Source organism: Crocuta crocuta, unplaced genomic scaffold (genome assembly GCF_008692635.1).
Source record: "Crocuta crocuta isolate KB4526 unplaced genomic scaffold, BGI_CrCroc_1.0 scaffold247, whole genome shotgun sequence".
NCBI lineage: Eukaryota > Metazoa > Chordata > Mammalia > Carnivora > Hyaenidae > Crocuta > Crocuta crocuta.
The window spans coordinates 1,610,764-1,623,038 of record NW_027531910.1 but is presented as its reverse complement, the minus strand read 5'-3'; the positions used below and the strand labels follow the sequence as shown (position 1 = coordinate 1,623,038).

Sequence of the window (12,275 nt, the reverse complement as noted above, 5' to 3'; positions counted from 1 at the left end):
ACAGAAGTTGAAAATGTATTTCAGAAACAACAAAATGGTAAACTTTTCTCATTAGGCCCAAGTTTATAAATTAAGGATAGAAGTTAGTCATTGCTACAGAGTGGAATAGGTAGGCATATCAAGAAAATATTCCCCCAAAATATTTCATTTATTTGTTGATAGGAAATAGTTTCTTTATGAAGTATTTTTATAGATCCCAGGAATGCAAAAATATTGCCTATACCTAAACTTTATTTTTACTTTATGGCATTTATTAAGTGACAGCCTAAGTAACTCTCCATTGTTTATATTTATCTCCATGAAATCTTTTGTCTTGGTATATTGCATAATGTTTAAGTGTCTTGCACAAAATAGGTGTACAAATAAGAAAAATGAGCAAATGAATAAATCAAAATAAAAGTGAATGAATAAAATGCCTAGTAGCCTATTATTTTGAGAAACTCACATAGATTCAAGGACTCTAGATTTCAGTAAATAAGCTGACTGTATTTTTCAAAATATTTTTGTTGAAAAGATAGAGCATTTCTTCTCAACCTTTACAATTTATCTGGGAATTTTGTTAAAATGCAGATTTTGATTCAGGAAGTTTAAATGCGGTCTGAGATTCTGCCTTTTTAAAAAAAAAAATTAAATATTTATCTTTGAGAGAGAGAGACACACACACAGAGTGTGCACAGGGGAGGGGCAAGAAGAAAGGGAGACACATAATCTGAAGCAGGCTCCAGGCTCTGAGCCCCATGCGGGATTTGAACTCACGAACTGTGAGATCATGACATGAGCTGAAGCCAGAAGCCCAACTGACTGAGCCACCCAGGTGTCCCAGAGAGATTCTAATAAATGTGCTGTTGATCTTATAAGCAAGATTGAAGACCCATAAGACCCTCTTTTCTGACTATGACCCCTTGGGACTTAGTAGATCATACAGTTTAAGAATTAAGACTCAAACTTAATGTCAGGCAAACTTAGGTTAGATTCCCATCTCTAAATCTGGTGGGAAACTTACTTGTCTGCATTACTGTATCTGAAATATACATACAATGAAAATGCCTACTTATACAGTATATGTAAGAAATAAATGAGAAAAAAACTGTATATAGAATATTAAGATTTGTGACTTGCTTATGATGCTAAAAGTAACATAATTAATATAAATTTGATAGTAATCTTAGTGATGAAAGAGATGGGAGGAGTGGTAGTGGTATTGATTAGTATAAAGTAGAAAATGCAAAGCAAATGTATCTTAAGGACACTTTATTGACCTTATGGTAACTAAGAGTATCTTTTAACTTTCTATCCAGTGCCTCAGTACAGCTCAGATGAATACGTTTTATAACATTCTATATAAGGTTGGCAGCTCTCTCATACTCATAAACACAATTCCAAATTGTCTCCTATGATTTTTCTCTCCCACCATCACCAAAACAAGTAAGAATACTTAATAAAGGTTAATGGAAGCACTTGCACTTTTATGGCATTTCCCCTGAAGAAAAGCTTCCTGAGATCAATACTGGAGATGAATAAAACTTAGAAATGTGTTGGAAGTAGTTTCCTTCAAATTTCTTTAGTTACATTTAAAATAAAAGGCAGAAAAATGACAGTTTAAAAATTCCTCAAATCCTCATGCTGGCTGCTAATCACTTACCTCCAACCCTCCTTCAGGTTATGGGAGCTTCATGGCAGATAAAATAGTTCATTATTTTCTACTGCCAAATATCAAGTTTATGGAGATAATTGTTTTGGTCATATGTGACTCAAAGATCAATCTGTGATAACCAAAACAAGCTTTTAAATTCAGTAAAGAAAATAAAAGTCAATTTTAAAATGATTCAACTATTCAAAGCAAACAAAACCATTATTCCAAAGAGACATCTGCACTTCCATATTCATTGAACCATTATTTACAATAGCCAATGTGTGAAACAACCTAAATGTCTATCTACGGATAGATGAATAAAATGTCCTGTATATAATATGGAATATTATTTAGCCTTAAAAAGAGAAGAAAATCCTGCCATATGCAACAACATGGAATAGCCTGTAGAGCATAATGCTAAGTGAAATAAGCCAGACAGTGAAAGATGAGACAAATATTGAAAATGTATCACTTATATATGGAATCTAAAAAAAAAAAAAAAAGGATTTTTAAGGCCTGAGAATCTAACATAAAACATGGTTATTTACACTGTATTGTACAGCTGAAATTTGCTAACAAAATAGAATTTAAATGTTCTCACCATAAAGATAAAATATATGAAGAGATGGTGTGTTGATTAACTCAGTGGCAGAATCTTTTCAAAATGTTTATATGCATGAAATCATCATGTTGTACACTTTAAATGTCTTATAATTTTGTTTGTCAATTATACTTCACTCAAAATTTTTATGCACTTAAAATAAATATGTAAAATAACCCAAATATGTAGGCATTTATGTCTTCTATTTCATGAACTTTTCAATAGTCTAGCAGTTACAATGGAAGAAGAAATACTTCATTATTAAAAAACAGGGCATTTGATTGTAGATGAATCTTAAAATACCAATAGAGGGTTTTTAGTTGGTCAAATAACATTTCTAGTCCTGTTACATAATAGATATCATTTTGTCAATCCATGATCAAATCTGCCACAATTGAGAAAATAGTTTTTCCTGGCTACGCATCAAATCCATACAAGTAGAATTAGAAAGAGACTGTGCATATTTCCAACTACTCTCGTAACTAATAGACATAGGTCTTTAGTAAGGAATCTTTCTCTCTTAGCCCCCTTTTTTCTTTAAGCAATCTTTCTCATAGCCCCATTTTTGCTTGATAGGGAATAAACCATAGAAACCCAAGAAGGGAGTAATAGGAAAGATCATGAAAAGTAATATGCTTCTAATTTCACACGATGCACCCTATATTCCTCTGAGATATAAGACAAATATCATCAACAGGCATTTGTAAATTCTTAACTTTTAATTTGGCTTTCTAAGTTCATACCTTCAAGATAGCTAGGCTTCTGAATTTTGCCAAATTCTTGAAATTTCTCTTTAGTAGAGGGCTCCAAAAGGCTTCCTACCACTGAGCTGCTTGTTATCTCAAAAAAAAAAAAAAAATTGTAAAGCTTCACAAGTACTCACTTGGCCTTTTTTGACAGAGAAAACCAAGGTTGATAATTTAAGCTTGAAAACATTGAAAGGTTAACGCATAAAGCCCAGAAAAGTCCTTACGACGTTTCACCTGAGTTCAGGACTTAAGTATATATGGCTTCAGTGATCCTTATAAGAAAAGGCAGAATGGCTTAGTGGACCAGAGTATGTGAATTGAAATCAGATGCCCGTGAAAGCCAACCTTGAACTTGCCACCTTGAAAAATCCTTTTAATCATTTTGTCCTTAGAGAATCATCACTTACCAGGTAGGGTGCACCACCTTACACAGATGCCAGAATAAAAATTTATAACTTATATTAAGCAGAAGTCACACTGTCATTAAACACATGATGACTCTATTATAACATACCCTGGGCTGAGATTGAGAAATGAGAGCAATTGGATTCAACATATTGTTTTAGTATGTAATACACTATAGTACATATGTAAAATCAACCAACTACACCTTCGTGCACAAAGCAAAAGCACATATTGCCATTTAGTCATCTTGCTAAAAGTTGAAAATAAATGTCTTTGCAAATGTTAATGTTCTCATTCAAAATGTTCTTTTCTAAAATTGGAATCATTTTTCAGTGCTTTCGTTTTGCACATTTGTAGCATTATTTGGTAAATGGATAGCTCCAAGCAATTTATAATGAGGTTACATTAATTTGCTAAAATAAATTCAGAATCCTTAAATGTTGTATATTATTTGGCTTTATGTCATGCAAAACATGTCATAGAGCCATCATCATATGCTATTTTGAGATCCTGAAAGAAAGAAGTAAAGTTTATCACAGTTGTTTATCATTTAATCCATTTATTTATCCAACAAATAATTATTAAATACTTTGTATTTCCAAGTTCTTTGACAAGTGCCCTGCATGCATACAGTGTTAAAAAATAAGTCCACGCAATGTATTCCCTCATGAAACTTACACTGTAGTGGGAAACACCAACTGAAAGTAAATAAATGAATACCAAGAACACAATTTTGTTTTGAAAAATCAGGTGTCCTAATGAAGCACGTTTTATAAGTTCAAATAAGAGAATTAAGCCACAGTCGGAGGATGTAGAATTTAAGTTGAGATCTGGACTTTGATGAAATTGTAGATAAGTAAAGGGCATTTCAGAGAACTGATAGCATGTGCGGATGCCTGGAGTCGGAAGTCCATAAATTCAGGGAATTGAGAGGAGGACAGTGTTACTGACACAGTGAGGTATCTAGAGATGAAGCTGGGAAGGTATTCAAACCGAGATCCTATATGGTCAGTTTTACTTCCTTAGAAGAAGTCATTGAATGGCATCGGATTTTGCTTTTAGGAGGGTGGTAAAATGATTAAGTGTCCAGTTGCAAAATGGCATTTTGAAATTTATTAATAATGACATACTCAAGGGCAAGAAAAAAGCAGGGACACAAAATAGGAGTCTATTGCAGTAAAAATGATACTGTCTTGAGTTAGTGGTGCCAACACTAATATGCAAACAACTACCTCAAGTCAAGAATTACAGAGAATTGAGAACAGACTGAGTGAGAACAGAGAATGAGGGAAGTGACAAGGATGATTTAAAAATATCTGTTTTGCGTATCTGCATCATAGAGGTGCCATTTAAAAAAAAGAAAAGCAAAGCAAGAAATAAGGAAAATCTGATAGAAAAGAGCAAAAGGTAAATTTTGGAACATAAAACTTTATCATCAGGAAGCGTTCTGCTGAATGTATCAGTTGGGTAGGTGCATACATAAATTTGCATCTTGTTAGCAGGTTCATGGCTAGAGATTAAAATGTGGGGTCATTTAAATCCATTAGCCATTAAGGACTGATGAGGGAGCAGTTTTCTTGTAGCAATTTGAGTAGAAACCAGATTGGAGTACATTTTGGAGTGAAAGGAAATTGAATTAAGTGAAAACAGTCGTTCTAAACAGCTTTTCTGAGAAACTTACATGAAGAAAAGCAGAAGGGTTTTATATTTTAGATGTAAGATTTTGTCAGAGAGGAGTTTTTTACTTTTTCTAAAGTAGTTTTTATTTTTTTAATGTTTTATTTATTTCTGAGAGAGAGAAAGAGAGCAGGGTAGGTTCAGAGAGACAGGGAGATACAGAATCTGAAACAGGCTCCAGGCTCTGAGCTGGCAGTCAGCACATGTCCCGCTGCGGGGCTCGAACCCACGAACCGTGAGATCATGACCTGAGCAGAAGTTGGACGCTTAACCGACTGAGCCACTCAGGTGCCCCAGAATTAGTTTTTAATATAGAAGGATAGCAGGACATATTTGAATGCCGGAATGATTTTTAACAGAAGAGAAACAGAAAACGCAGAGCAGAGAAGTAAATATTGAAAGAAACAAGTTTAAAACGAGGCATCAGGATCTTGAGCAATTGTGGGAGGACTGGATCTGTGGTGAGAGGAGGTGGCATAGTATATGGGAGGGAGGGATCAGTGATCTTTAAATAATACATTTTTAAATCCTGCCTATTGCTACACTATTTCAGAGCATAGCTATGAAAATCTCCTGCCACAGTTTTACAGCAATTTGATGATATGCTATACTTTAAAGTTGGAGACCAATGTGTTGTTACTGAGCATGTATTTAAGTGCATATATGTATGTATACGTGCATATATGTATATGTATATACACACACACACACAAGGCACAATGTATGGAGTGGCCATGAAAGCCTATACTTCTAAGAATTCCACTTCCCATGTTAAGTATCTGTATAATAATAAACCTGCACAAAAACTGCTGAAGATCACAGGGGAAAATTAAAATGTGTGGTGAGAAAAGAACAGAAACATGGATCTCCTAACATAGATACATTGTGTCTGTTTTATAGCAGACTAGGCTTCAGGCAGAATAATCATAGTTCCTTCACTGCTTTCTCTGGGTTTAATGCTTCTCATTTTATTTTAGGAAAATAGGTTGGTCTGGATTGAATTAATACAAAAGAATAATAAAAATAAATGGGCATTTGCAGATGAAATCATGTCTAATGCATCTCATGTTCATAGCATGATTTTTGTCAAAATAAATGTGCGTGGGTATTACAGATGAACCACTGTTTCAACAAAGGAAACAACAATAGTACTTGTCAAACCAATTTTAGGATGCATAATTTCACTAATATGTGCTATAGAGTCTACAGGGAAGAAACTATTTTGTATAGAGTCTAGAGAAAAACAACGTTTTGTGGAGAAGATTAAAATTTTATGGCAGATAAGAATCATATGGAGAACTTTCAAAGACACAGATTTGGGGGCCCATGCCCAGAGATATGGATTCAGTAGGTCTGAATGGGTCCTGGAGATCTGTTTTGAAGGAACTTTTCCAAGCAGTCAGCTTGCAAAGTGACCATATATCACAATTTCTAAAATGGAAGTTAAAAGACATCAGAACTGCTCTTTTATACAAAATCTAACTTCTAGCAGTTAAGCAAAATAGGAAAAAAAGGATGGAGAGTTGATCATACATGATTGAATTCACAGATTATTTTGAACTGAGATAACTGATCTCATCTTTTTGGGAGTAGAGACGATGGGGCAAAATAAACATTTGAACCCTGTCAACCTAAGATTATGTATTTGTTTGTTTGTTTAGAGCATAAGTGAACATGAGGCAGAGAGAGAGAGAGAGAGAGGGAGAGAGAGAGAGAAGTGGAAATGGGGCTCACATGAATTGAGGTGCTGTCTTACCTGATGTGGTAATCAAACTCATGAACCATTACATCATGACCGGAGCCAAAGTCACATGCTTAATGACTGAACTATCCAGGTGCCCTCAATTTAGGAGTTAATTAATTGAAATATATATTGGAAAATTTTACGAAGAGAGAAATTTATAAAATTAAATTTGTGGCTTCATGTAATGGAATTTTCTACATTCTCCATTATAATTCCAAATTAAATATGGCCAATGAATTTCAAATTTGGTCTTCAAATTAAATTTATTGTTATTAAAAAAATTTAATGTTTATTTATTTTTGAGAGAGAGAGACAGAGCATGAGCAGGGGAGGGGCATAGAGAGAGGGAGACACAGAATCTGAAGCAAGCTATAGGCTCTGAGCTGTCAGCACAGAGCCCAGTGCGGGGTTCGAACCTATGAACAGTGCGATAATGACCTGAGCCAAAGTCGGGTGCTCAACCCACTGAGACACCCAAGTGTCACTAAAATTAAATTTTAAAAAGTATATTTCTATAATTTATTACAATTATATATATATCATCAGAGAATAACAAGCTTAGTAACAATTACAGATAGGTACAAAAGTACTGTCATATTGAAACAATCACCTGAATATTTAAAATGCTGAAAGAAAGATTAAGGTTTACTGGGGTGCCTGGGTGGTTCAGTAAGTTAAGCCTCTGACTCTTGATTTCGGCTCAGGACATGTTCTCATGGGGTTGAGCCCTGCATTTGGATTCACTCAGGCAGTATAGAGCCTGCTTGGTATTCTCTCTCTCTCCCTCTCTCTGCCCCTCCCCAGCTTGCTCACTCTCTCTTTCAATGTCAATAAATAAGCTTAGAAAAGAAAAAAGAAAAAAGAAAAAAAAAAAGAAAAAGGAAGGTTACTGAATAATAGGTCCTAACAGCTAAACATTTTTGTACACGCAACTCTCCTAAGCCAGGCTGGTCACAAAAACCAAAACCACACTATTCAAAGAACATGATACNCTCTCTCTTTCAATGTCAATAAATAAGCTTAGAAAAGAAAAAAGAAAAAAGAAAAAAAAAAGAAAAAGGATGGTTACTGAATAATAGGTCCTAACAGCTAAACATTTTTGTACATGCAACTCTCCTAAACCAGGCTGGTCACAAACACCAAAACCACGCTATTCAAAGAACATGATATTCTTTCCTTTGTTGCAGATAGAACAATTAAATCAGAAAAAGTCTATATTCTACCAGCAATACCCATGTCTTAATTATGCTTTCTATATAGTAAATATTAAAATTGGATGCAGTGACTCCTTCCACTTTATTTTTTATTTGTATTCTATTTTTTAATCAATTTTATTTTAGATAGAGAGCAGGTCAGGGGCAGAGAGAGGGGGAGACAAGGGAATCTCAAGCAGGCTCCATGCTCAGCATGAAGCCCAGTGTGGGGCTTGGACCCACAACCCTGGGATCGTGACCTAAGCCAAAATCAAGAGTTGGACACTCAACCAACTGAGCCACTGAGGTGCCCCTATTCTTTTTCAAATTGGTTTTATTTTCTAGGCTCCATGCCCTTGCGTATAAAAATAAGAATACACTTGTTTATGTCTATGGCCTGATCTTGACAGAAATTGCATCAAACCTATATCAATTTGGGGAGAATTGCCATATTTACCTTCTTGAGTCTTCTAATCCATTCATTTGGTAACAGTTCTCCTGTTTTTCGGTCCCGGGGCCTTGTCATTCACAGCAAAGCACCATACGTCATCAGTGGGTAAAGCTGCAAAGGGTGTAGTTCATCAAATTGGAATAATTGTAACATTAGATACACTTCCCTTTTGTTTACTTTTACTCTACAAACTGATTATTTTATCTTCTGTTCAAAACCAGATAAGATAATAGACAAATAAATTGACCTACAATGTCTGTGTGTGAAATATTACTGGGCATATTAAATATTTTAAGGTGAATGGAGTTTATGTTGAAAGCATAAAAGTACCTGTTAATTGGGGCGCCTGGGTGGCTCAGTCGGTTGAGCGTCCAACTTCAGCTCAGGTCATGATCTCACAGTTTGTGGGTTTGAGCCCTGCGTCGGGCTCTGTGCTGACAGCTAGCTCAGACCCTAGAGCCTCCTTCGGATTCTGTGTCTCCCTCTCTCTCTCTGACCCTTCCCTGCTCATGATCTGTCTCTCTCTGTCTCTCAAAAATAAATAAATGTTTAAAAAAAATTTTAAAAAGTACCTATTAATTGTCCTTTGTAGATTAGGACAAACTGGAGAAATTGCCCTGTGGTGTCCAGGCCTTTGGGACGGCCCAGGTAGGCAGTTGGTGGAGAACGTGAAGTAGCTCCCAATCAACTCATTTACTTCATGAAACTGTGGGGCTTCTCATTTGCCTTCAGCATTATTGGTTCCCTTTCCTCCCTGAGCTATTTTACTGTCATTTGAAATTAAACACAAGGGTGTGTCTTCTGGAAAGGGCAGAGTGAGAAAGGATAAGTGACCCGAAGTGATTCATACCAGACTTGGAACCTCTCTCAATATGGTCTGTTCACCAGTTTCCCAGATTGGGACGGGGCTCTGAAAGTGTATTTTCACATCCTGTTCCTCATTTACCTTTTGACCATGGAGAGAGAAACTTCTCAATTGGGCTGTGCATTAGATGAGGTGCGATTTACAAACAGATTTGACAGCATCCATCCCTGCTCCCCCACCCCACTGTGAAAGACAACAGAATAAAAAGCCCTTCACCCCAGGCACCATTTAGAAAATCCCACTGGTGATTCTGACACAAAGCCTAGGTGCAGAACACTGGTGTGGAGACTAAGGTAGGTAATGCCAGTTATTAAACCCAACAGATGCAGAGGGCTTAATGGAAAAGCCATTGTAACTTCCTACTGATCTCTGCCTTTTCTATTAGCTTCAGTCAGATTTTCATGGGAATTCATGTTTGTGACTGAATGGTGAATTTATCTGGTCACAGGTAGAAACCAGTGGTCTCATGGCCTCGTGATTTAGAAAGCAGTAGGAGAGGAAAACATTGCTAAGGTGGGATAAAAGGGAATTTTGTTCTGGTGGAAAACTGTAAACCTTTCTGTAAGGTTAAGCTCTACACCACCTCCAGCCAATTAGTGAGAACAACATCGATAGGGCAGCCTTGCAAAAATGGTCATAAGCCTCCCGTGCTAAACAACACAAAATTCTGAAATTTATGGGCAAATTATGTAGTGTTAAGGTGCACAGTCAAATGCAGTCAATTAATGTTATCATTATAAATCAAGATTACAGCTTGCCATGTAAATAATAATTCATAGTAAGCATAAATAACAGCGCAAGTGACTCAATTTAGCAAATCACACAGGCTGCTGTGCATGGTCAGTGTACCGAACTGTTGAAGAGAAAATGAGCCAATTTAGTGTTGGCAGAGAGATTGCTGGAATGCTAATTCAATATTAAACAGACATCAAAGTAGCTGGTAGAAGTGAAAGCAAACTACAGGTAAAGAAATTAAAGACCAGAAGCAAACATAACGAAAGGCTTGGAAAAACCAGATTGCAGAAGTTTGAAATTAATAGCCAAAGAAACTTCATCATCTATTTAAAAATGTAACCTGTGCAGTAGTGGTTCTGAGACAGAATGCAGCAGGAAACATAGGTTATGCATAGCAGGGAGGCGTCAGATGGCCTAGGGTCAAACTGCGACCAAAACTCCAAAGTCACTCCATCTCTCATCTGAAAAAATGGAGAGAGATAAATGGCACTTAACTCCTAAAATTGCTCTGAGAGCAGTACAAGTTAATGAACGTAGCATGGGGTGCAATGCGTAGTAAACTCAATAGATGTTAGCTAAAACAAGCAAACAAACCAAAAAAGTGAAACACTCAAGCCTTAGCCACTGTAGTTAAAACTGATAGTTTGTCATGTCACTCAAGATATTTTTTCTTGTCTACACTTTTGCTTAAGGGAAGAAATCTGCTTTCTTGTTGTAAAGAGGTCACTCTGAAAGTAGTGGAGTAGGGTATACCTTCTGTATTTCCCTAGGAAGTCAGAGCACAAAGAGCACACAGACCAGGAAGTGGAGTGTATCGGCTCCCTAGGATAGCTATAACAGTGCCACAGAAAGAATGGTGACAAAAACAGAAATCTATCATCTCACGTTCTTGAGACTAAGTCTGAACTCAGGGTGGCCACAGGGCCAAGCTCCCCTCTGAGATTCTGGGTGGCACCCTCCATTGCTTCCACTCAGTTCGTTACATTGACCCCACAAGTCCAGCCTCCCTGGCTTCCCTGGCCTCCCAAGGCCACTCCTTCAGGGATTTGAACACTCTGCCCCCTTTGCTGGGAGCATTGCTCCTCAACATCACTCTGTTTACCTTCATTTCCTCCAAGTCTTTCCATAAATATCACTTTCTTAGAGACAGCCTCTCTAGACTGCCCTCCATGACAGAAATTCCAATAAACCTTCCATCTACCCTACTTTTGGGTTCTCTGTATCATTAATACATTAAAAGTCCAAGTATTTATGAAGATTCTACTCAGTCCTGTAGAACAAAAATGTCACTGTAGGCTGTGTTTTTGTCAGTTTCTATAGCAAGAACATAACATGCACAAATTAGGCTCTCGATAAGTGTCCGTTGAAATTTAAAAAAAAATGAAATTTAATAACCTTGCAAGGTACCGGGAAAAGTGTCTGGCATATTGTCAACATTTGATACATGTAAATTATTGTTTTACTATTATTACTAGTAAGTGCTCTTTGAGAAAAATTGATAATAATCATCATTGCACTTCTGGAAGATGTAATGTGTTTCAGAAAATGTACTGTTCTATATGTTACTTCATTTAATTACTTCAACAATTCTATGGGGCAGGTATTGTTATTATTAATATCACTATTTTACATAAGGGAAACAGACATTCTGAAATAAAAATAACTTATTGAAGCCCAATTATATTATAAATATAATAAAGTTTATTTTATATTAAAAAATATCAGCTAAGTCATGGGCACCTGGGTGGCTCAGTCAGTTGAGCATCCGACTTCAGCTCAGGTCATGATCTTTTGGTTCACGAGTTCAAGACTCACGTTGGGCTTGCTGCTGTCAGCACAGAGCCCGCTTTGGATCTTCTGTCCCTCCCCCCCTCTCTGCCACTACCTTGCTCACATTCTCTCTCTCAAAAATAAATAAAACATTAAAAAACGTATATCAGTTAAGTCATTTATTAGACTTTGTAAATAATGAGCCAGATGAAAATAAATTCCATTTTAAAAGAAAATGAAGTGGAAAAACTGAAGTCTTCATGATATTTATGCTTTTAGACGACCTAACGGTCCTAAATGTTCCCGATCATGCTCTCATGCTAGGGTCTCTATGCCCCCAACACTGAAAGCATTCTGACATATGCTTTATAATTTCCACCAATCACTGAGGATCGTCCAAAGAATAAATAGAAAAAACAAAACAAAACAAAAAAAAAAAAAACCCACAAAGA

General features: G+C 36.3%; 1 long non-coding RNA gene across 1 annotated transcript in view; it reads right to left on the bottom strand.

Moving 5' to 3' along the window:
• LOC144240382 (uncharacterized) overlaps positions 1–8,563 on the bottom strand; it is a 32,156-nt gene extending 23,593 nt beyond the window's left edge. The window contains exons 1-2 of the long non-coding RNA XR_013337699.1: positions 8,460–8,563; positions 2,978–3,074 (exon numbers count right to left, since the gene is read on the bottom strand). This is a non-coding gene — a long non-coding RNA (uncharacterized LOC144240382). The remainder of the gene's footprint in view (positions 1–2,977; positions 3,075–8,459) is intronic.
• Positions 8,564–12,275: the final 3,712 nt, after the last annotated feature.